This window comes from Aythya ferina, assembly GCF_964211825.1.
Source record: "Aythya ferina genome assembly, chromosome: W".
NCBI lineage: Eukaryota > Metazoa > Chordata > Aves > Anseriformes > Anatidae > Aythya > Aythya ferina.
In genome coordinates, this window is record NC_140313.1 from 12,282,269 (window position 1) to 12,304,568 (window position 22,300).

Here is a 22,300-nt window from a genome sequence, read left to right on the forward strand (position 1 = left end):
ATTAATGTTCAAAGCCTGACAGACCCCGTCCTCTGTGGACCCAAATATCAGTCAAAATACATGAAGTCTTAAGGGTTCTTTTGGTCATTCTATCATATAATACTGGACCATTTTTAATTTACTCTTTCATTTTCTGCGGCCCCCATTGTTCCAATTTCTAATCATTATTCCTAATGGACTTTCTGGTAATTTGCTCCCTTTCTTCTGGTCTCTGGTCCTCGATTTTGTCTGACCCATCTAGGAATTTTACTATGGCAATTCCCACAGTCCTTGGTTACCTTAGTAAGAGTGTCTTGCAGGGGGTTTAGGACCTATCACCCACCCACGAATCCTATAGGAATCGCTTCGGTTCTTCACCAGCCAAGTCCCTCGCGGGAGATTGGAACCGCGGTTAGAAGACCTCCACACTCGCTTTGGAACTGAGTTCCGTCTCAGTCACACTCTTACACAGGCAACCGAATCCCACCCAACGGAACGGTATACGCCTTAAATACTTACGACTCCATCGTCTTCGTTTGGATCTTTGCGTGCAGAATTACGGGCAAAATACAGTGCTGCAGCCGGCAAGGGAGCTCATAAAAAAAATCAAAATCTTTGCTTACCTTTATTCAGGTTCAAGAAGGCATTAGTCCTGACCTGACTCAAACAGGAGCCACCAAATGGTGGGGAGCCTCTCCTAGATCAAATCAGAATTCAGGAACCAAAGCCTTCTTGGACGAGCCCCCATTTCTAATAAATGGCTCAGTCTTCAAAATAGGACTATAATCAAAGTTTACAATTTATTAAAGGAATAGAGGTAAGCAAACAGCGCTGGGTGCGCCGGGAGTCTCTGCACCACCAAGACGCACACCAGTTACATCAAGCAGCTGATTTTTATGCTCCTAGGCTGATACATATTCATTAATACTTCTAAAAAAAAACAGGGTTATTATAATTAGTTTCCGGAATCCAAACTGGAGAATGTGTATCAGTCTCCGGTGGTCCCTCTGGGGGTCTTTCGTGCTGAAGGCTCATAGTCTTCCTCCCTCTTGTCCTTCTCCTTTGTCCAACTTGGCTGTATGTCAGAGACTTGTGCAACGTCCCCTGTAAGCTTTGTCTTTTAGTTGTTCTTCAGTTCTCCCCGTCTCCTTAGTCTCCTGGCCAGATATCAGAGACTTGCATAGTGTCCCATGCAATTGTCATAATAGTTAGCAGTTGTTCCGAACCCCCCCCCCCAGATATCAGAGACTTCAAGGAAAATCCTACAAATACATTTCCCTTCAAGCTCTCTATTGACACGAATTGCTAAAACATTCCTTTGCAAGATACAAGAACTATATACATTAACCTCTCTGTTTTTCTTAGACTTGTGATTATACAAGGGTATGTATGATAGAAGGTCACATTCATCATACCATGCAGCCCTAGCATTGTTCCATACTGACACGAATCAGATGAACATATCTCACATAAGGGAATGACATCTCCTTTATTTATTTATATGTATAATTGTTATAAAAGGCTCAGGATTCAAATTAGGATTAAATAAAAAAATAGGATTTATTGAAAGAATATAAAGGAATAGAGGTAAGCAAACAGCGCTGGGTGCACCGGGAGTCTCCGCTCCACCAGGACGCACACCAGTTACATCAAGCAGCTGATTTTTATGCTCCTAGACTAATACATATTCATTACTACTTCTAAAAAAATAGATTATTAAAATTAGCTTCCGGGGTGCAGTCCCTCCTACTGGAGCATGCGCAGTCTCTTCTGGGGTCTCTTCTGGGGGTCTCTAGGGGTCTTTCATGTTGAAGGCTCGTAGTCTTCCTCTCCCCCTTTGTACTTACTGGGCACCATGCCAAGTTTATAGAACATCCTCTTCAAGTCTTGTCTCCCAGCCGTCCTTCAGCTTCTTTTTCCTTCCTCTTAATCTCTCGGCCCCCCCTAACCAGATACCAAAGATCCACATAGTATCCCATAACAGTCACTAGTTGTTATCAGTTGTTCTGAAACTCCCAGACACACGAGTAATTAAAACATTCTTCCCCAGCCATTCACAGACACATCTATAGCAGTGTTAGAAATAGAAGTCCGGAATAACAAAAGCAAACAGGTTCATAAATTTAAGAAGTGATAAATTGAATAGAATGAGGGGGAGACTGAATATGCTCTAAAAACACCAGCTCCCTATATTACACCTGCAAAACAGGCTGAAAACAATCAAAATGTGAGGGGTCCGGGCTAAAGACAGATTCATGTGTCATGAGATGATCAGTAGATAAAATGCAGAAATGTGGGAGTCAGTCGACAAGCCCCATGGTTGGTGGTAACACTGGACTCTTAATGATGAGTTCATCAGGAATGTAAACAAGTTAGAAGAAACAAAGAAGGGTGATTCAGGAGACACCTTGCTGCCTCGGACTGCTTGTTCTCCAACCTTTAAGACATGGAAGTTGCAAAATGTTTGCTGTTGCTGGGCAAAGTTGTTGACCAATGAATAGTTAGTGGAAAAGTACCATTGGTAGAGCAAATGGTGTAAGAAGGGAGCCTGTCCTCAAAAGAGTTGAAGTTATTGATCCTTAAAGAACCTTGGTCTCCTTGTAGTCTTTACGCCACACAGAAGTGTAATTTTCTTTCACAAGTAGGCCGGCCTCCAGGTTTGGCCTTTAGTTTATAGCACTAGTTCACATTTTTTGTTTAGACTTTAGTTTCATTTCCCTCACAAACCACCCATACTCATCCACACAACTACAACCAATGTAGGCTGTTAATTATGAGAGAAAAACTTAATTGGAACCAAATTATGTCAAGAAGAAAATTAGAACTAATTTTGTACTGGATGAGTCCACATATTTTTAAAAAAACAAACAACACACATTCATTTACTGTATTTGCTTGGTCATGTGAATAAGTATTTTGGAGTTTCATTTATGCAAAATATTCAATGAGATAATTTCAATTTCCCAAAACAAAACAAAAAAAACACTCACAAACAAACAAAAAATAAACTGTTTTCTTATGTCCTTTTCCCACATTTTTGAAGCAAAACATCTTATTCTGCTCCTTAGAGCTTTTCAGCTAGTCTGCTCACAGCAATACCTGGCTTCCTTCCAGTAGTGCATTAAGCAACATGACTGCACTGTCACATATTGTTTCTCTTTTATTGTCTCCCTGGGTGGAAAGTAGCATATGCAGTGGAAACTCTCATTTTGCTCCGCTATTCTATACTAATTGTTTTTTCCTAAGTGAAGGCATCATGGCCAGGAATATCATGTTACCGTAGACCAACTGAGAAGTGTCATGCAATACCTGAGGCCAGATCATTGTTCATCAGGAGGGGACAGTCTCCAGGCATTTTCAGGTTTCTGCCTTTACCTCGTGATGAAATTTTGTATTGTTAAAGTCACAAATAAGCACAATATTTTAATTACCTTGAAATTGTTCTTTTTCCTGTATGGATTTTTTTTGAATACTCAAAGCCAGATTCAAAGTCCTTTCTGAAATATAATTTCTGTGCAATTGAATTTGTTACACATCACTTCAGTTCTATTATACATGGCAGATGATCTCTTGCTCATATCTGTAAATTCCTCAGGAGTTTTATAGACTGTACTTGAAATGGTAATTCAGACACTCTGAAATGAAGCTGGTAGGCAAAGGTAAAGAGCCAGAATGTTGTATCACAGTATACAGAGCATTTCAACAACAATTTGTGAGAACAAAAAGAAATCTGTCAACAAAGTGCTTTTGACAAACAGCAAGTATCACAGTATCACAGAATCACAGAATCACAGAATTTCTAGGTTGGAAGAGACCTCAAGATCATCGAGTCCAACCTCTGACCTAACACTAACAAGTCCTCCACTAAACCATATCACTAAGTTCAACATCTAAACGCCTTTTAAAGACCTCCAGAGATGGTGACTCCACCACTTCCATGGGCAGCCCATTCCAATGCCTCACAACCCTCTCAGTAAACATCCAACCTAAAACACCCCTGGCGCAACTTTAGCCCATTCCACTTCGTCCTGTCACCAGGCACGTGGGAGAATAGACCAACCCCCACCTCTCTACAGCCTCCCTTAATGTACTTCTAAAGAGCGATAAGGTTGCCCCTGGGCCTCCTCTGCTCCAGGCTGAACAAACCCAGATCCCTCAGCCGCTCCTCGTAGGACTTGTTCTCCAGACCCCTCACCAGCTTCGTCGTCCTTCTCTGGACTCGCTCGAGCACCTCAATGTCCTTCTTGTAGCGAGGAGCCCAAAACTGAACACAGTACTCGAGGTGAAAATCAATAACTGATGGTTTAGTACTCGAGGTTTAATCAATAACTGAATAAATAAGCTGGGGATTTATTTTGTTTGTCAGTCAGTGAAATTCAGGGTTTTACTCCCTCGTGCTCACTCTCTGACCATAAGGTGTATTTGAACTTAAATAGAAGATGATGGAGATTTTCGCTAATCTGTGAAAATGTTTTACTGGTTAGTAGACAAGACATAATCTTAAGAAGGGAAATCTCCTTCATTTGAGTTTTTAAAAAAATGCTTTTTGTTATACCCATCCTCCACCCCCTAGTGAGCATACTTTGATGATGATTATAGGCAAGGTGGAGGATGTGTTTTGCTGCTCCACTTGCCTTGGACACTGTAGCAGTATCCCTTTGTGCATGCAGTAATGAGAGAGGGAGTTAGGAGAATACAATAAATCACTAACCTTTTAGAAAAGAATTTACTAACTTTTAGGAAAGGGGGAACTGAGAGAGGAAGTTAGGGGAATCTTATCAAGTAGAGATAGAGTGATAGACGGCATGAAACTAGGATGCTCAAATTAATTAAAGCAAGAAGCCTTGGGCCCCTTTACCAAGGTCAGTCTCGTAATAAGAGTGTGAGCCTATCTTAAGAAACTGGTGGAAACTGATCCTGCAGATGGACAAGAGCCAAGGAGCAACTGAGTCTGCACAAAGACAAGAGGTCAACTAGCAGTGACGAGGAAGAGTCATCAATCTTCATCCCCACAACCGCTGAAGACCACCACCAGAATAAACCGCGCAAGTGCAGATGGGAGGAGTTTATGGAAATGACTCCTTGGAACTAATTTTAATATGAAGCGGGGACATGTTATGAATTTGTATAGGCGTATTGTGAAACTTCATGCATATGTAACTCTTTACTGCATAAAACCAAGGCAAGTTGCCATGTCAGGTGCACACGACTTTGGTGGGACTACCCCCCATGCCGCCCAGCACTGAATAAACATACCTACTTTACAATCTTACTGATTGTGGAGTCCGTTTTCCGCAAGTCAGTAGCAAAGCCTAAGGAACTTGTGTAGGTTGTAAGGTGAAAATAAAAAGTGTCTAAAGACACTCATGGGGAGGTGGGAAGGAGGAAAGAGTCAAAGAACTGAGTAATCCAAAGTGTGGAATGTCAGCTCAGCCTCTGGAAAACCTGTGAATGTCATTACAAAGCTGGGCTGTCACATTATAATAATGAATTATAATAATGAATTATAATAATGAATTATAATTATAATAATGATCATTAAAAGGCTCAGGGTCTACAAGATACATGAAAATGACAACAAGTTTCCAAAATACAGACCAATACATCTGTTTTTAGATATCTCCCCCTCAGCATCCTGGAGGTGGGATGGATTCAAAAAGATTTTTTAATGTATTATATAAGAACACTGTCTAAGACCGAAATGGTGAACATGGATGAAAAATCTAAAAGTCTCTGAGTGAAGGACATTCAGAAATTTTACAGACTTCTACAACTTTTGGAAGGCTTGTTCTGAGGTCATGCAAGGTCAAGTAGGGTCATTCAGATCGTGAAAGCTGTTCTATCTGTACTTTAGAAAGACTTCCATTATTTCAATAGGAAAAAAATCATATTAAGCAGCAATTAAGTGTTGCGGTAACTATGTCAGGTCCTCTAAGAGGTAGAAAACACATACACACATACACACACAAAATCTCCTGTCGGATAACCCGACCGAAAGCCCCGGGACAAACAGACACAACCACCAGCGTTCTGTGCCGTAAGCCAATTTATTGCTGCGTGACAGTATCTTATATAGTGTCAAAGCGTCCCACCCAGGAACCCAGGACCCCACCCACTGTGCTCGCAGGCACCCCCAAACCCCTCCCTTCGTGCGCGCAGGCACAACCCAGAATAATCCCACATCTCCCCCCTCTTTATGCAGTAATGTACCCCCTTTAACCCTGTCCTGGTTTCAGTTAGCACAGAATTAATTTTCTTCCTAGTAGCTGGTGGAATGCTGTGTTTTGGCTTAGAATGAGAAGAGTGCTGATAACACCCCGATGCTTTAATTGTTGCAGAGCAGTGCTTATACTAAGCCAAGGACATCTCAGCCTTTGCTCTGTCCTGCCAACGGGCAGGCTGGGGGGTGCAGTAAGAGCTGGGAGGGGACAGACCCAGGACAGGTGACCCAAACTAGCCAAAGGGGTATTCCATACCATCTGACGTCATGCTAAACAATATATAGGGGTGGCTAGCCGGGGGGAGGGGGCCGGACTGCTCGGGGTTAGGCTGGGCATCGGTCAGCGGGTGGTGAGCAATTGCATTGTGCATCACTTGTTTGTACATACTATTATTACTTTCGTATTATCACCATTGTATCATCATTATTATTATTGTTATTATTATTTTGTTATTTTTTTTTTCCTGTCTTATTAAACTGTCTTTATCTCAACTCACGGGCTTCACTTTCCATTTCTCTCCCCCGTCCCAGAGAGGGAGGGGGGAGGGTGAGCGAACGGCTGCGTGGTGTTTAGCTGCCGGTCGGGTTAAACCACGACAGTCTTTTTGGTGCCCAACGTGGGGCCCGAAAGGTTGAGATAACGGCAGATCTGATCAGAGTGTGTTAAACTAAAATTGGTGTAAGGATTAGACCTGCTTAATAGTCACTTGTCATGATGCTGATTGCTTTAATCACAACTCTGCTGCGCCTGTTTTCCAAATTGAGTATTATAGTACATTATTTTCCGTATTTGCTCTCTGTAGTGTTGTTTCTCCTCTCCGGGCCCTGGTTTCAGACCATTATGGTACTAAGTGTTATAGCAATGGCTTATGAGACGATAAAATATCTGGTCATGACTCTAACTTGGTATTTATACTCAGTAACATCGTGGACTCTGTACTTTGGAAACAGCATCTTGGGAACTATTAGCAATTATACCTATTGTTTTTCTCCATTAGAGAGTCAATCTGTGGAGGGGAAAGGGGAGGATATTTTTCCTTACTTGCTTACTTTCCCTTTCTCCTTCACCACCCCTGTATCCTCCTGGGTCACTCTGCCTTCCTCCTTCACCACCCTCTTATCCCCTGAGCTTGTCACAATAGCTCTCCAAGATATTGAATATTTCTGGAATACTCAGAATACCATAGTCTTGTTGTTCTGCCTCATGAATGCACTTCAGATTCTGCTTAAAGTTAAACAACTACTTATGAAGCTCATCCGGAGATCTGCCCGGAGGCAGTATAGTTGTGGGTGGCAGGGAGTATGGGTGGATATGGGCAGGCATCTAGAGCAGTTGGCACCCCCAGTGTGTTGGAAATTCACCCCTGAACAATGGCAAAATCCTCAAAAACTGGCAGAATGCTTGAAAAAAAGGTGTAATGATTCTGGCAGTTCCAAAGTAACACAAATCATTGTAACGTGCTGGGGCCTGGCTCATGCCTATCGAGCTGCCATTGATACTGCTGTCAACTTAGTGACAGACCCTGCGGCCACTCCAAACCCTGTGACAGATCCAACGGCCACTGTGACCCCTACGGTGGATTCTGCAGCTGCTCCAGTCCCAGTTCCTGCAGCCGCTCCAGTCCCAGCTCCTGCAGCCGCTCCAGTCCCAGCTCCTGCAGCCGCTCCAGTTCCAGCTCCTGCAGCCGCTCCAGTCCCAGCTCCTGCAGCCGCTCCAGCTCCAGCTCCTGCAACTGCTCCAGTCCCAGCTCCTGAAGCTGCTCCAGCTCCAGCTCCTGCAGCTGCTCCAGTCCCAGTTCCTGCAGTCGCTCCAGTTCCAGCTCCGGCCGCTACTCCAGTCCCAGTTCCTGCAACTGCTCCAGTCCCAGCTCCTGAAGCCGCTCCAGCTCCAGCTCCTGAAGCCGCTCCAGCTCCAGCTCCTACTGCTGCTCCAGTCCCAGCTCCTGCAACTGCTCCAGCTCCAACTCCAGCTCCTGTAGCCGCTCCAGCTCCTGTGGCCGTGTCAGAGAAACGAGCTGTAGCAGTGCAAGTTGACCCTGCAGAGGGCATTCCAACCCCTGTGGCAGACCCTGTAACAAAGTCAGAGAAACGAGCAGTAGCAGTGCAAGCTGCCCCTGTAGAGAAGGTGAAAATATGGTATAGAAATTCAAGTCGTTTAGAACGCAGAAAGTCTTCTGCCAATCCAGGTAAGGCTTCTGCCAAAACTAAGTATAGAGATGACGAAGATGATGACGACGCTGGGCCGTCAAGGATTCAGGAGGAGGAAGATGAGGATGCCGAAAGAGCAACAGTAACTACCCGAAGCCTAAACGAGCGCGAGCTACGAGATGTGCGAAAAGATTTTGGTCGCTGTATAGGTGAGCAGCTTGTCACCTGGCTGCTCCGGTGCTGGGACTCTGGAGCCAATTGTGTGGAATTAGACGGCAGGGAAGCCAAGCGACTGGGATCCCTTGCTCGAGACGCCGGCATTGACAAAGCAATTGCAGATGGAGCACGACCCACCAGCCTCTGGAGGCGTCTCCTCTCAGCTGTGAGGGAAAGGTATCCCTTCAAGGAAGATATTTTATGTCTACCAGGCAAGTGGACCACTATGGAGAAGGGAATCCAGTACCTGAGGGAATTAGCCGTACGGGAAGTGATTTATGAGGATCCAGAACTCAAACAAACATCCACAGATCCAGATGAAGTCAAGTGTACACGACCCATGTGGCGGAAGTTTGTACGGAGTGCACCATCATCATATGCCAGCTCATTGGCAATAATGGCCTGGAAAGAGGATGAGGAACCCACAGTGGGTGAAGCGGCTAAACAACTCCGGCAGTACGAAGAAAGTCTCTCCTCTTCCTTACAGGCCTGCGTCTCAGCTGTGGAGAAACTTTCTGAAAAGGTTCACCAACTTGAAGAGAATCTATTGTCCTCCCCACCTGAACCAACCAGTGCCCACCGACCAAAGGAGAACACTTGGGAGAAACTTTCTGAAAAGGTTCACCAACTTGAAGAGAGATTATTCTCCTTCGCACCTGTACAAAGCAGTGTCTCAGCTGTCAGGGGTAGGCGTTCACCCACACAAGGAAGACGATATGGTGGGTACTCACCCCGTGCCACCCTGTGGTTTTACTTACGAGACCATGGAGAGGACATGAGAAAGTGGGATGGAAAATCTACCGCGACCCTAGAGGCACGGGTACGTGAGTTGCAAAAGAAAACAATCAGGAAAAAGGGATTCTCCGAAAAGTTTGCTGCTCCAACTTCCAGCAGACAGTCCTTCAAACACAGAAACGAGGAAGATTCTGACCAGGATTAGGGGGGCCCTGCCTCCAGCCAGGGGGAGGAAAGGGACAATCGAGTTTATTGGACTGTGTGGATTCGATGGCCTGGCACATCACGCGCACAGAAGTATAAGGCTTTAGTAGACACCGGTGCACAATGTACTATAATGCCATCGAGCTATAAAGGACCAGAGCCCATCTATATTTGTGGAGTGACAGGCGGATCTCAGCAGTTGACTGTATTGGAGGCTGAAGTGAGTCTGACTGGGAATGAGTGGGAAAAGCACCGCATTGTGACTGGTCCGGATGCTCCATGTATCCTTGGCATAGACTATCTTAGAAGAGGATACTGCAAGGACCCAAAAGGGTTCCGGTGGGCTTTTGGTATTGCTGCCTTAGAGACAGAGGGCATTAAACAATTATCTACCTTGCCTGGTCTCTCAGAGGACCCCTCTGTTGTGGGGTTGCTGAGGGTCGAAGAACAGCAAGTGCCAATTGCTACCACAACTGTGCACCGGCGGCAATATCACACCAACCGAGACTCCCTGATTCCCATCCATAAGCTAATTCGTCAATTGGAGAGCCAAGGAGTGATCAGCAAGACTCATTCACCTTTCAATAGTCCCATATGGCCAGTGCGAAAGTCTAATGGCGAGTGGAGACTAACAGTGGACTATCGTGGCCTGAACGAAGTGACGCCACCACTGAGTGCTGCAGTGCCGGACATGCTGGAACTTCAGTACGAACTTGAATCGAAGGCAGCCAAGTGGTACGCCACAATTGATATCGCTAATGCATTTTTCTCCATCCCTCTAGCAGCAGAGTGCAGGCCACAGTTTGCTTTCACTTGGAGGGGAGTCCAATATACTTGGAAGCGACTGCCCCAGGGGTGGAAACACAGCCCTACCATTTGCCATGGGCTGATCCAGTCTGCACTAGAGCAGGGGGAAGCTCCTGAACACCTGCAGTACATCGATGACATTATTGTGTGGGGTGACACAGCAGAGGAAGTTTTCGAGAAAGGGAAGAAAATAGTCCAAATCCTTCTGAAAGCCAGTTTTGCCATAAAACAAAATAAAGTCAAAGGACCTGCACGGGAGATCCAGTTTTTAGGAATAAAATGGCAAGATGGACGTCGTCAAATCCCAATGGATGTGATCAACAAAATAACAGCTATGTCTCCACCAACTAACAAAAAAGAAACACAGACTTTCCTAGGTGTTGTGGGGTTTTGGAGAATGCACATCCCAAATTACAGTCTGATTGTAAACCCACTCTACCAAGTAACTCGTAAGAAGAATGAGTTTGAATGGGGCCCTGAACAACGACAAGCCTTTGAACAAATCAAGCAGGAAATAGTCCATGCAGTAGCCCTTGGGCCAGTTCGAACAGGACCAGATGTAAAGAATGTGCTCTACACTGCAGCCGGGGAGAACGGCCCCACCTGGAGCCTCTGGCAGAAAGAACCTGGGGAAACTCGAGGTCGGCCTCTGGGGTTTTGGAGTCGGGGATACAGAGGATCTGAGGCCCGCTATACTCCAACTGAAAAGGAGATATTGGCAGCATATGAAGGAGTTCGATCTGCTTCGGAGGTGGTCGGTACTGAAGCGCAGCTCCTCCTAGCACCCCGATTACCGGTACTAGGCTGGATGTTCAAGGGAAGGGTCCCCTCTACGCATCATGCAACTGATGCTACATGGAGCAAGTGGGTTGCACTGATTACTCAGCGGGCTCGAATAGGAAACCCCAGTCGCCCAGGAATATTGGAAGTGATCATGGACTGGCCAGAAGGCAAATACTTTGGGATATCATCAGAGGAGGAGGTGGGTCGTGCTGAAGAAGCCCCACTGTACAACCAGTTGCCAGAGAATGAAAAGAAATATGCCCTGTTCACTGATGGGTCCTGTCGTATTGTGGGGAAGCATCGGAGATGGAAGGCTGCTGTATGGAGTCCTACGCGACGAGTTGCAGAAGCTGCTGAGGGAGAAGGTGAATCGAGTCAGTTTGCAGAAGTGAAAGCCATTCAGCTGGCTTTAGACATTGCTGAAAGAGAAAAATGGCCAGTTCTCTATCTCTACACCGATTCATGGATGGTAGCAAATGCCCTGTGGGGATGGTTACAGCAATGGAAGCAAAACAACTGGCAGCGTAGGGGCAAACCTATCTGGGCTGCTGCATTGTGGCAAGATATTGCTGCTCGGGTAGAGAACCTGGCTGTGAAAGTACGCCACGTAGATGCTCATGTGCCCAAGAATCGGGCTACTGAAGAACATCAAAACAACCAGCAGGTGGATCAGGCTGCTAAGATTGAAGTAGCTCAGGTGGACCTGGATTGGCAGCATAAAGGTGAATTATTTATAGCCCGATGGGCCCATGACACCTCAGGCCATCAAGGTAGAGATGCAACATACAGATGGGCTCGTGATCGAGGGGTGGACTTGACCATGGACGCTATAGCACAGGTTATTCATGACTGTGAAACATGTGCTGCAATCAAGCAAGCCAAACGGTCAAAGCCTCTTTGGTATGGAGGACGATGGCTGAAATATAAGTATGGAGAAGCCTGGCAGATTGATTACATCACACTCCCTCAAACTCGCAATGGCAAGCGCCACGTACTTACAATGGTGGAAGCAACCACCGGATGGCTGGAAACATATCCTGTGCCTCATGCTACCGCCCGGAACACCATCCTGGGCCTTGAAAAGCAAGTCCTATGGCGACATGGCACCCCAGAAAGAATAGAATCAGACAATGGGACTCACTTCCGAAACAACCTTATAGACACTTGGGCCAAAGAACATGGTATTGAATGGGTGTATCACATCCCCTATCATGCACCAGCCTCCGGGAAAGTTGAACGATACAATGGCCTGTTAAAGACTACCTTGAAAGCAATGGGCGCTGGGACGTTCAAAAACTGGGATACGCATTTGGCAAAGGCCACCTGGTTAGTCAATACTAGGGGATCTACCAACCGAGCTGGACCTGCCCAATCCAACCTGTTACGTACTGTAGAAGGGGATAAAGTTCCTGTAGTGCATGTAAAAAATATGCTGGGTAAAACAGTCTGGGCTACTCCTGCCTCAGGAAAAGGCAAACCTATTCGTGGAATTGTTTTCGCTCAGGGACCTGGATATACTTGGTGGGTGATGCAAAAGAACGGAGAGGTCCGGTGTGTACCTCAAGGAGATTTAATACTGGGTGAGAATAGCCCATGAACTGAATTGCACCATGTTAAATAGTATATTATACTGTATGTTATCACTACCATGATTACTATAGGTGACTAATTAGAATGTATGGAAAAGAGTGTAACCTGAGCATGACATAAATGGTATGGAATAAGGGGTGGATAGATGTCCTGGTTTCAGTTAGCACAGAATTAATTTTCTTCCTAGTAGCTGGTGGAATGCTGTGTTTTGGCTTAGAATGAGAAGAGTGCTGATAACACCCCGATGCTTTAATTGTTGCAGAGCAGTGCTTATACTAAGCCAAGGACATCTCAGCCTTTGCTCTGTCCTGCCAACGGGCAGGCTGGGGGGTGCAGTAAGAGCTGGGAGGGGACAGACCCAGGACAGGTGACCCAAACTAGCCAAAGGGGTATTCCATACCATCTGACGTCATGCTAAACAATATATAGGGGTGGCTAGCCGGGGGGAGGGGGCCGGACTGCTCGGGGTTAGGCTGGGCATCGGTCAGCGGGTGGTGAGCAATTGCATTGTGCATCACTTGTTTGTACATACTATTATTACTTTCGTATTATCACCATTGTATCATCATTATTATTATTGTTATTATTATTTTATTTTTTTTTTTCCTGTCTTATTAAACTGTCTTTATCTCAACTCACGGGCTTCACTTTCCATTTCTCTCCCCCGTCCCAGAGAGGGAGGGGGGAGGGTGAGCGAACGGCTGCGTGGTGTTTAGCTGCCGGTCGGGTTAAACCACGACAAACCCGTTACGCTAAGCGTGATTTAATCATAACTACTTAGGGACGAGTATCCGTCCCAGGAACAGGTGGTGACAATGGGAACTCCTCATGATTTTTGGTGAGAATGGTCAGCATGCTGCGATTCATTATACTGCTTTTAGCTATTTTTGCTTTTATACATGCATATACTAGCCCTATTACAATGAATACTATTACTAGTAGCAATATTGTTTGCAAAAGAGATTTAAGCCATCCTTCTAGATGAAAGCCTAGCCATTTGAGAGTTGCCCCCAGCCAATCCTATTCTGCGTCACGCTGCTCTTCTTTTATTTTGTCTTCCGCACAATTGCGTCCCCGGCAGAACGGCTTCTTTTCCGTCCTCCGTCGCATGCGTGGTGCCGTCCGATGACAAGTGTGTTTCATGTGTCACATTGATACCTGCCTGCACGGTGGCATTGATATGGATGGTAGTCAGCTTTCTTCCCTGGCAAGTAACAGGCGGGAACAGCCCACGAAGTATCCCGTTGGGTACTGGCTCAGCAGACTGTAGGTTGTAAGCGTATGGCGTTGGAAACAGCGGAGCGGTCCGGTAGCCCACAGCATACTCCTGCCAGTAGCCCCCGTACACTGCAGGGCACAAGGCGAGGACAAGCAGGAGTCGCTTCGTTCGAGCCCACTCTATAGCGAGGGCAAGGAGTTCATCCCATTTTGGAAATGCAACGTGGGACACAGACACGTAGCCAAAAAGCAGTAGGCGCTGCAGCTGGCCCTGATGTAGAATAATAATAGCTCCCTGTACCAATCTTTTTCCCGCCCGAGACTGGATGGCGGACTTGTCCACCCCTGCTCGATGGGGGTTGGGACCCACACTTGCGGCCGAGACGGCGGGTCCCTTTTCGTCCTGGCGTTGGCATTTCCCAACTGCCCATCCCTTTTTCCCTCTTTCACTTCCCCTTTGCATTGTGAGCACTTCTGAGCACAGTGGCCAGACCGCCCACACACCCAACAACGAACACGGCTGTCTTCGACCACAGGTTCCCTTTTCTTGGGACATTCACGAGCTACATGACCACGCTGTCTGCAGAGAAAACAACCACCAGGATGCATCTGGAGACCAAACGCCTGGAGGGCAGACGTGACTCCCATCATCTGCTCACTGAGGGCAGCAGCAAGAGGTTGCATTTCCTGAGCCTTGCCAAATGCACAGCCACAAGCGATCAGCTCGCCCACGGTTGCTGAAGCCGGAAGCGCTGCAAGAGCGGCTTTGAATTCAGGCAGAGCTCCCGTTCTTAAGCATTCCCTCAAAACAACATCTTGTGCTTCTGGTGGTAAATTACTGCTTTCCACAGCTGTCTGCACCCTGTCTGCAAAGTGTCCAAAATGTTCCTCAGGTTTTTGCCGAATACGGAGATAACTGGGAGTCGGGCTGACTACAGCATTCATCCGCTCTAATGCTCTGCGGCCCAAATCGGCAGCGGCAATCAGCACGGGTTGCGGCAGCAACAGTTGTTCCTGCGGAGTATTCCACCCCCCCCCGTCCCAACAACGCTTCCCCAGGCATACCATGTAAAGGATCCTGGGGATTCGCCCATGCACGCGCCATTAAGATTTCGCCTTCCTCTTCCAGCAAAGACTCAAATATGGGTACCTGCGCTGCCGTCAGGCAGGCACAGGCAACCTGCTGCCAGTCAAACATCAGGGGCCCTTGCAAAGCCACGGCATCCAACAAAACCTGTGTCTGTGGGCTACAGAATCCACCCTCCTGTACAGCCTTTTTTAACTGTAGCAGCATCTTATAGTCTACTGGCTGCCACTGATGTCCCTGAGACCCCGTGAAAACAGGATAGCACCCTATCCGCACAGGACTTGGTGTTATTTCACAACCCGAGAGAAGACATTCTTGCACACTGATAATCCATTTTTCCCTTGCCTTCTGCACCTCCTCGCGGATATGCATCGGCTGTCGCGAAGTAGCCTGTCTAGGATCCCGAGACTCCTCATCTGTTGAACTCTCACTATCCACTCGTTCTCTCTCTCGGGGCACAGCACCCGACGGAACGGGAACGTGACACACGGACGATGGTAGGGGCTTCTCCGAAAAAGACTCCACCCGCGCTTGCCCCCCCTCCCGCTCTCCAGGGTCAAACACTGGAGGGGCATACAGCGGCGGCCGGAGGGAGCCCGAAAACGCCAGCGCCTGCCCGGATGCCACCCCTACCCCTTCAGGACCCCTGGCAGGGAATAGAATAAGGGAGCCCTTCTTATTTACCGCCCAAAAGGACCCGTTCCCATTAAAAAGGGAAGGAAAAAATCTTCCATGCATATCAGCTCTGTCTGCAGGTCATTGAATCTCTCATTCACGTCTGCAGGTGTTTCCCTCAGAACTCCAACACCTGCAGACTTTCCTAAGGGGCTCTGCCCTAATCAGAGCAAGAGGAAAAAAATCTGAGATGAATACTGTCACTTATTTGACACTTGAGAGAGGAAAACTAAAGCCAATTAATTTAAGAGAAGTATAGAATAGAGCACGCGTGAAAGCTGCCATCTGTCCACAGAATAGGAAGACAAAAGTTTTATTGCTGAAAACAGGCATTTTTTGGTTTATCCAAAATATTATTATCAAAAAATAAAAGTATAAAAATGCATATTTTATTTGATAAGAATATTTAGGAAATAAACTTCTGTTCTGATGATTTATTTCCATCAAAATGACTTTTTTAATAAAAAATAACATTAATTTTGCTTTGATATGCTTATTTCAGTGAAATATTCTAATTATCTGTTCAAATTATGCTGCCTTGGAAGCTGTATTTCTATTTTCTTAGTGTTTTTAATTAATTTCCATAAAGTTTGAAAATGAATTATTTTTTTTAAATAAGTCCTAGATGAAATTAAACATTTTATTCAGACCAAAACATGAAATAAATGAATGAATGAATGAATGAATGAATGAATAAATAAATAAATTCAGGTCACCTAGTGACTTAAAGCTTTCTAACAAAAAAAAAAAAAAAAAAAGAGAATTATTCAAAATTCCACTCTTCCCTTATTATCATCCCTTACTGAGTTTGTAACTTACTGTGGCTCATTTTAATGCACCGGCTTTCTCTTTTAGAAAAAAAATAAAATCACAATTCACTTTCAAATTTGACTGAGATGCATAATAAATCCTAAAGATTTAAGTGCAAAGACCTCGTATAAAAATCTGACTTCTCATGTAATTTGGGCTATATACTTTCACCTAGTGATTCCTACAATAAAGAGAATAAATTTTCTACCTGTAGACATATAGCTGTGTGCTCATTCGCTTTATTGTACATGGCACACAGACATCCTTATTCACATAACAGCAGACCCAACAAACCTGTAGATAACAGTAAAATTTTGCATACAACAGATTAAGATGATGAGTTTGTTATACATGTAGTGGTAATTCGTGTCAAGAAAATGGTTGATAATAATAAAGAAGGGGGAGATTTGAGTGTGTGGCCATGGGGGTTGGAAAGCCCCGTGGCTGAGATAACATTAGACTCTTAAATACAAGGCCATCAGGAATATAAAAGAGTTTAGAGGGAACAAAGAAGGGTGATTCAGGAGATGCCTTGCCATCTCCGGTTGCTTTTTCTCCAGATATTAAGGCATGGAAGTTGCTGGGTGTTTGCCCTTGCTGTTATTTGCAAAGTTGTTTGACCAATGAAAAGTTGTTTTGAAAAGAACTGATGTGGAGAGAAGGGTATAAGAGGGGAGCCTGCCCTCAAGATAAAAAAAGGCAACGTGATGTGACGAAGTTATGTCATCAATAAAGAAGCAGAAAAAAGGAATGAAAAGGAACAGGCTAGCACAACGGAGACCAGGACGGGAACAGGCAGTTTGATTGCCTCATGAAGATGGGTTCAGCCAAACTCAGCAAACCGCTCAGAGAAGCTCGTACAGAAAGTTGCTGGAAATGGGCACACCGGAGCTGGAGAGAAGCTCGAGCTGAGAGAAGCAGACCCAGCATACAACTGCCCCTCGCTGGTAAGCAGTTGCGCATCATAGGGAATCATATGTCCTTAGAAACAAAGACTGTCCTGGTAACCTTACAGCTTATTCTCCCTATTAATAATTGGACAGTTTATGAGCCTGAAATATGGGACCAAATTGAGGTCAAGGTGTGGGACTCTGCAACTAAAAACAACAAGGTTGTGGCAGGATTGCTCGGCCCCTGGCGAGCAATCTCTGAGGCCTTAAAGAGCTATGTGGGGCCACGGTCAGAAATGTGTGGTTTGCCAGACAGTGAGGGAGCTGCAGGCTCCTTTACTGATCCGACTGCTACGCCATGGGCCCCTCTGCTGCCACAGCTATCGAAGGCTTTTGCTGTTGCACCCCCTGGTGACTTGAACGTGCCTTTTGACCCAGGCTAATTGGCCTTGGAAAAGGAGATGGATATGCTTTTCTTCGATCCGGGAAGAACGGGATACTTAAGGCCTGAAGACCGAGTTGCTTGACAACTTAAAGCGAGACATATTGCTCAAAAGGAATGGAAAATGGAGACTGTGAAGTCATGGAACTTAAAGGATTGTTTGTTACCTTTTCTGATTGTATAGGCATACTTGCGTTTGGTATGTAAAGCAATGTTCTATATATTTAGAATGTTTGATGTTTGTGTGTGCGTGTTGGTGGAGCGTAGACTCCCCGCACACCCAGCGCTGTTTACTTGCCTTTTATACCTTTTATAGCTTTTATAGCTTTTATACTTTTTATAAATATTTGTTTTATAAATATTACAAAATTCAGATTGAGTTGAGACTTCATTTATAACAGTATCAAAATGACATTTAGGTATCTGGGTGTTAAGAGCTACATTTTGCTGTCATACTGCATGAGCTAATTCCCACCCCTATTTATGTTTCTGTCATCACTCAGTAATATTATCAGAATTGTTTGTCTTCCTCGTACCCAGGGTTTACTTTCCTATGTTTAGAAGCTTTTAGCTCAAGGTCACTTCCTTTCTGGTCATTGCTAGAGGAAGTCAGTTTTCAGTTGGAGACATAGACTTTTAAGTTTTCTTCCTCCTTGCCACTGGTCTATAAGATGATTAGGGAATGGGGGACATGGTTCCCGAGGCTTAGATTAAAAAAAAAAAAATCTGACCATGTCAAAGGTATGTATAGGGTATTGTTTTGCTAATGTGTTTTAATAATGTTCCCTCTGTCTGAGACCTATCTTCACTCATCAGAAGGCTAAAACACTTCCTTCCTTCCTTCTTCTTCATGCTTGTTTGGATTTTATTGGTTTTAGAAACAAGGCTGCTTTTTCCTACACAAAATTCAGTAAGGTCCTTAGGTGGTACTAAAAACAACACACACATATATAAAATAAATAAATAAATAAATACTTCACAGTATGTACCTATTTTATTTATACACAAGCTATTAAAAGTTTGGTAAGTGTTAGGAATGTTTTAACAATTTGTGTCAATAAAGAACAGTCCTGTCTGCCTCTGGGTCCTGCACTGGCAAATTAATTCTTGAACTACAGGTGCAGTGTGTCCCAGTCTCCCCCTCATTCTAGTCAATTTATCAAGTCTTCAGAAAATACTCCTCAAATTTATGAACCTGTTTGCTTTTGTTATTCTGAACTTCTATTTCTAACAGTTACAGCCTTTTTTTTTTGTCTTCTTTGAGATTAACTTAACACTGCTATAGGTGTGACTGTCCCTGTGAATGGCTGGTGAGGAATGTTTTAATTACTCGTGAAGTGTCAATAAGAAAGCTATTTGTGTTTGTATGAAGTCTTTGATGTCTGGGGATTTCAGAACAACTGATAACAACTAGTGACTGTTATGGGATGCTATGCAGGCCTCTGATATCTGGCCAGGTGGCCAAGAGATTAAGAAGAAGAAAAAAAAGAAGCTGAAGGACGGCTAGGAGACAAGACCTGCAGGGGATGCTGTATAAACTTGACACGGTGCCAAGGAGTACAAAGGGGAAGGACGAGAAAAAAACTTGGAGAGGAAGACTACGAGCCTTCAGCATGAAAGACCCCTAGAGACCCCCAGAGGGACCACCGGAGACTGATGCGCATGCTCCAGTAGGAGGGACTGGACCCCGGAAGCTAATTATAATAACCTGTTTTTTTTAGAAGTAGTAATGAATATGTATTAGTCTAGGAGCATAAAAATCAGCTACTTGATGTAACTGGTGTGCGTCCTGGTGGAGTGGAGACTCCCGGTGCATCCAGCGCTGTTTGCTTACCTCTATTCTTTTAATAAATCCTATTTTTTTATTTAATCCTATTTTGAAGACTGAGCCATTTCTAACAATAAGGAAATATCTCCTTCACATCCTGAAGATATTTTATTATCTTTTTGGAATTCTGCGAAGTATGTCTCAGTGTTCTGGAAGCTGTGCTAACATCAGCAGTCCATAATTTCTTTGAGTCTACTTCCACCTGCTGGCAAAAGTGTAGATAGCACTTAGGAAAATAATACAAATATTATAATAAAAATACTTGGTTTGGGTTTCCTGAGGAAAGAGTAGAAATCCTGAACACCTGTCATGTTTTAGATTTTTCTCATAACATGATAAATGTCTTTAATGTATACTCTTAAAGATTTTAACATTCTTTATTTAGCTATTAAAACAAAATAAGCAAACATTCATACAGATTCCCCATGCATAAAGGATGTTTTGTACAATTAAAAGATGTTTTCTGTGGCATAATGACCACATGGAGGTCAGGGTTCTTTAAGGATCCATAACTTCTGCTTCTTTATTGATGATAATATCTCCCTCTATTGAGGACAGGCTCCCTTCTTACACCATTCGCTCTATCAATGGTACTTTTCCACTAACTATTCATTGGTCAACAACTTTGCCCAACAACAGCAAACACCCAACAACTTCCATGCCTCAACAGGTGGAGAAAAAGCAACCCGAGATGGCAAGGCATCTCCTGAATCACCCTTCTTTGTTCCCTCTAAACTCTTTACATTCCTGATGGCCTCATCCTTAAGAGTCTGATGTTATCACCAACAATGGGGCTTGTCGACCCCCATGGCGATACTCCCACATTTTTCTTTTCCCTAAATGCATCAGCTGTTCTAATAAAAAGCTATTATCCCATTCCAAAAGCCTTGTACCCCTTATTTATTGAAAACACCACAGCTATACAGCAATCCCGCTGTAAGCTATTATACAGCTGTTATACAGCATTCCTGTCTGCTGCCTCAGTTTCAGGCAAGCAAATTTAATTTCTAAAAGCAAACATACCTTATGTGTAAGTTTCTAGTCATTACTATATCAAAGTATTCTGTATATTTTTCATATTTTGGTGACAGTTGAAAAAAAAAAAAACTGAAACATTTCACTGCACATTAAACAGCCTGAAAATAGTTAACATGATCTGATGAATCAAACTAAATACGACTTGATAATCCAACTGTTTGCATCAGAAAGGTCTGAGTTTGGTTCAGTATAAGTTTGCCTTATAATTGTAACTTCGACTTCTTTAGGAAGTAATCTTGTAATTGCTGTGGTTTAACCCGGCCAGCAGCTAACACCACACATCCCTCTGCTCGCCCTCCCCCCTCCCTCTCTGGGATGGGGGAGAGAAAAGGAAAGTGAAGCCTGTGTGTTGAGATAAAGACAGTTTATTAAGACAGAAAAACAGTAATAACAATAATTAAATAACAATAATGATGAAAATAGTACTTCTACTAATAATGTGTACGAAACAAGTGATGCACAATGCTCACCACACTGACTGATGCCCAGCCTAACCCCGAGGAGTCCAGCCCTCCTCCCCCCAGCTAACCATCCCTATATATTCTTTAGCATGATGTCAGATGGTATGGAATACCCCTTTGGCCAGTTTGGGTCAGCTGTCCTGGGTCTGTCCCCTCCCAGACCCTGTTGCATCACCAGCCTGCCCATTGGCAGGACAGTGAGAACCTGAAACGTCCTTGCCTTGGTGTAAGCATTGCTCTGAAACAATTAAAACATCAGCATTTTATCAGCACTCTTCTCATACTAAGCCAAAAAACAGCATTCTAGCAGCTACGAGGAAGAAACACCTCCATCATCAATCTCTAAACAGCAATTACTAAGTTTAAATTTTCCACAGACCCCTCCTTCTTGTGCTAGTAAATAATCCAAAGCTTAGCGATTTTCACAGAATCACAGAATCACAGAATTTCTAGGTTGGAGGAGACCTCAAGGTCATCGAGTCCAACCTCTGACCTAACACTAACAGTCCTCCACTAAACCATATCACTAAGCTCTACATCTAAACGTCTTTTGAAGACTTCCAGGGATGGTGACTCCACGACTTCCCTGGACAGCCTGTTCCAATGCCTCACAACCCTTTTGTTAAAGAAGTTCTTCCTAACATCCAACCTAAAACTCCCCTGGCGCAACTTTAGCCCATTCCCCCACGTCCTGTCACCAGGCACGTGGGAGAATAGACCAACGCCCACCTTGCTACAGCCTCCTTTAAGGTACCTGTAGAGACTTTTTCTCCAGACCCCTCACCAGCTTCGTCGCCCTTCTCTGGACTCGCTCGAGCACCTCCATGTCCTTCTTGTAGCGAGGGGCCCAAAACTGAACACAGTACTCGAGGTGCGGCCTCACCAGAGCCCAGTACAGGGGGACAATCACTTCCCTAGCCCTGCTGGCCACACTGCTTCTTATGCAAGCCAGGATGCCGTTGGCCTTCTTCGCCACCTGAGCACACTGCTGTCTCATCTTCAGCTGACTATCCACCAATACTCCCAGGTCCTTCTCCGCCAGGCAGCTTTCCAACCATTCCTCTCCCAGCCTGTAGCTCTGCTTGGGGTTATTGCGCCCCAGGTGCAGGACCCGGCACTTGGCCTTGTTGAACTTCATGCAGTTGACCTCAGCCCATCGGTCCAGCCTA

At 44.8% G+C, this 22,300-nt stretch overlaps 1 long non-coding RNA gene across 1 annotated transcript; it reads right to left on the minus strand.

Moving 5' to 3' along the window:
* Positions 1 to 6,007: 6,007 nt before the first annotated feature.
* LOC311426450 lies at positions 6,008 to 14,388 on the minus strand. The gene is made up of 2 exons (XR_014686768.1): positions 13,427 to 14,388; positions 6,008 to 6,200 (listed from the first exon to the last, which is right to left on the minus strand). It is a non-coding gene; the product is annotated as an uncharacterized lncRNA (long non-coding RNA).
* Positions 14,389 to 22,300: the final 7,912 nt, after the last annotated feature.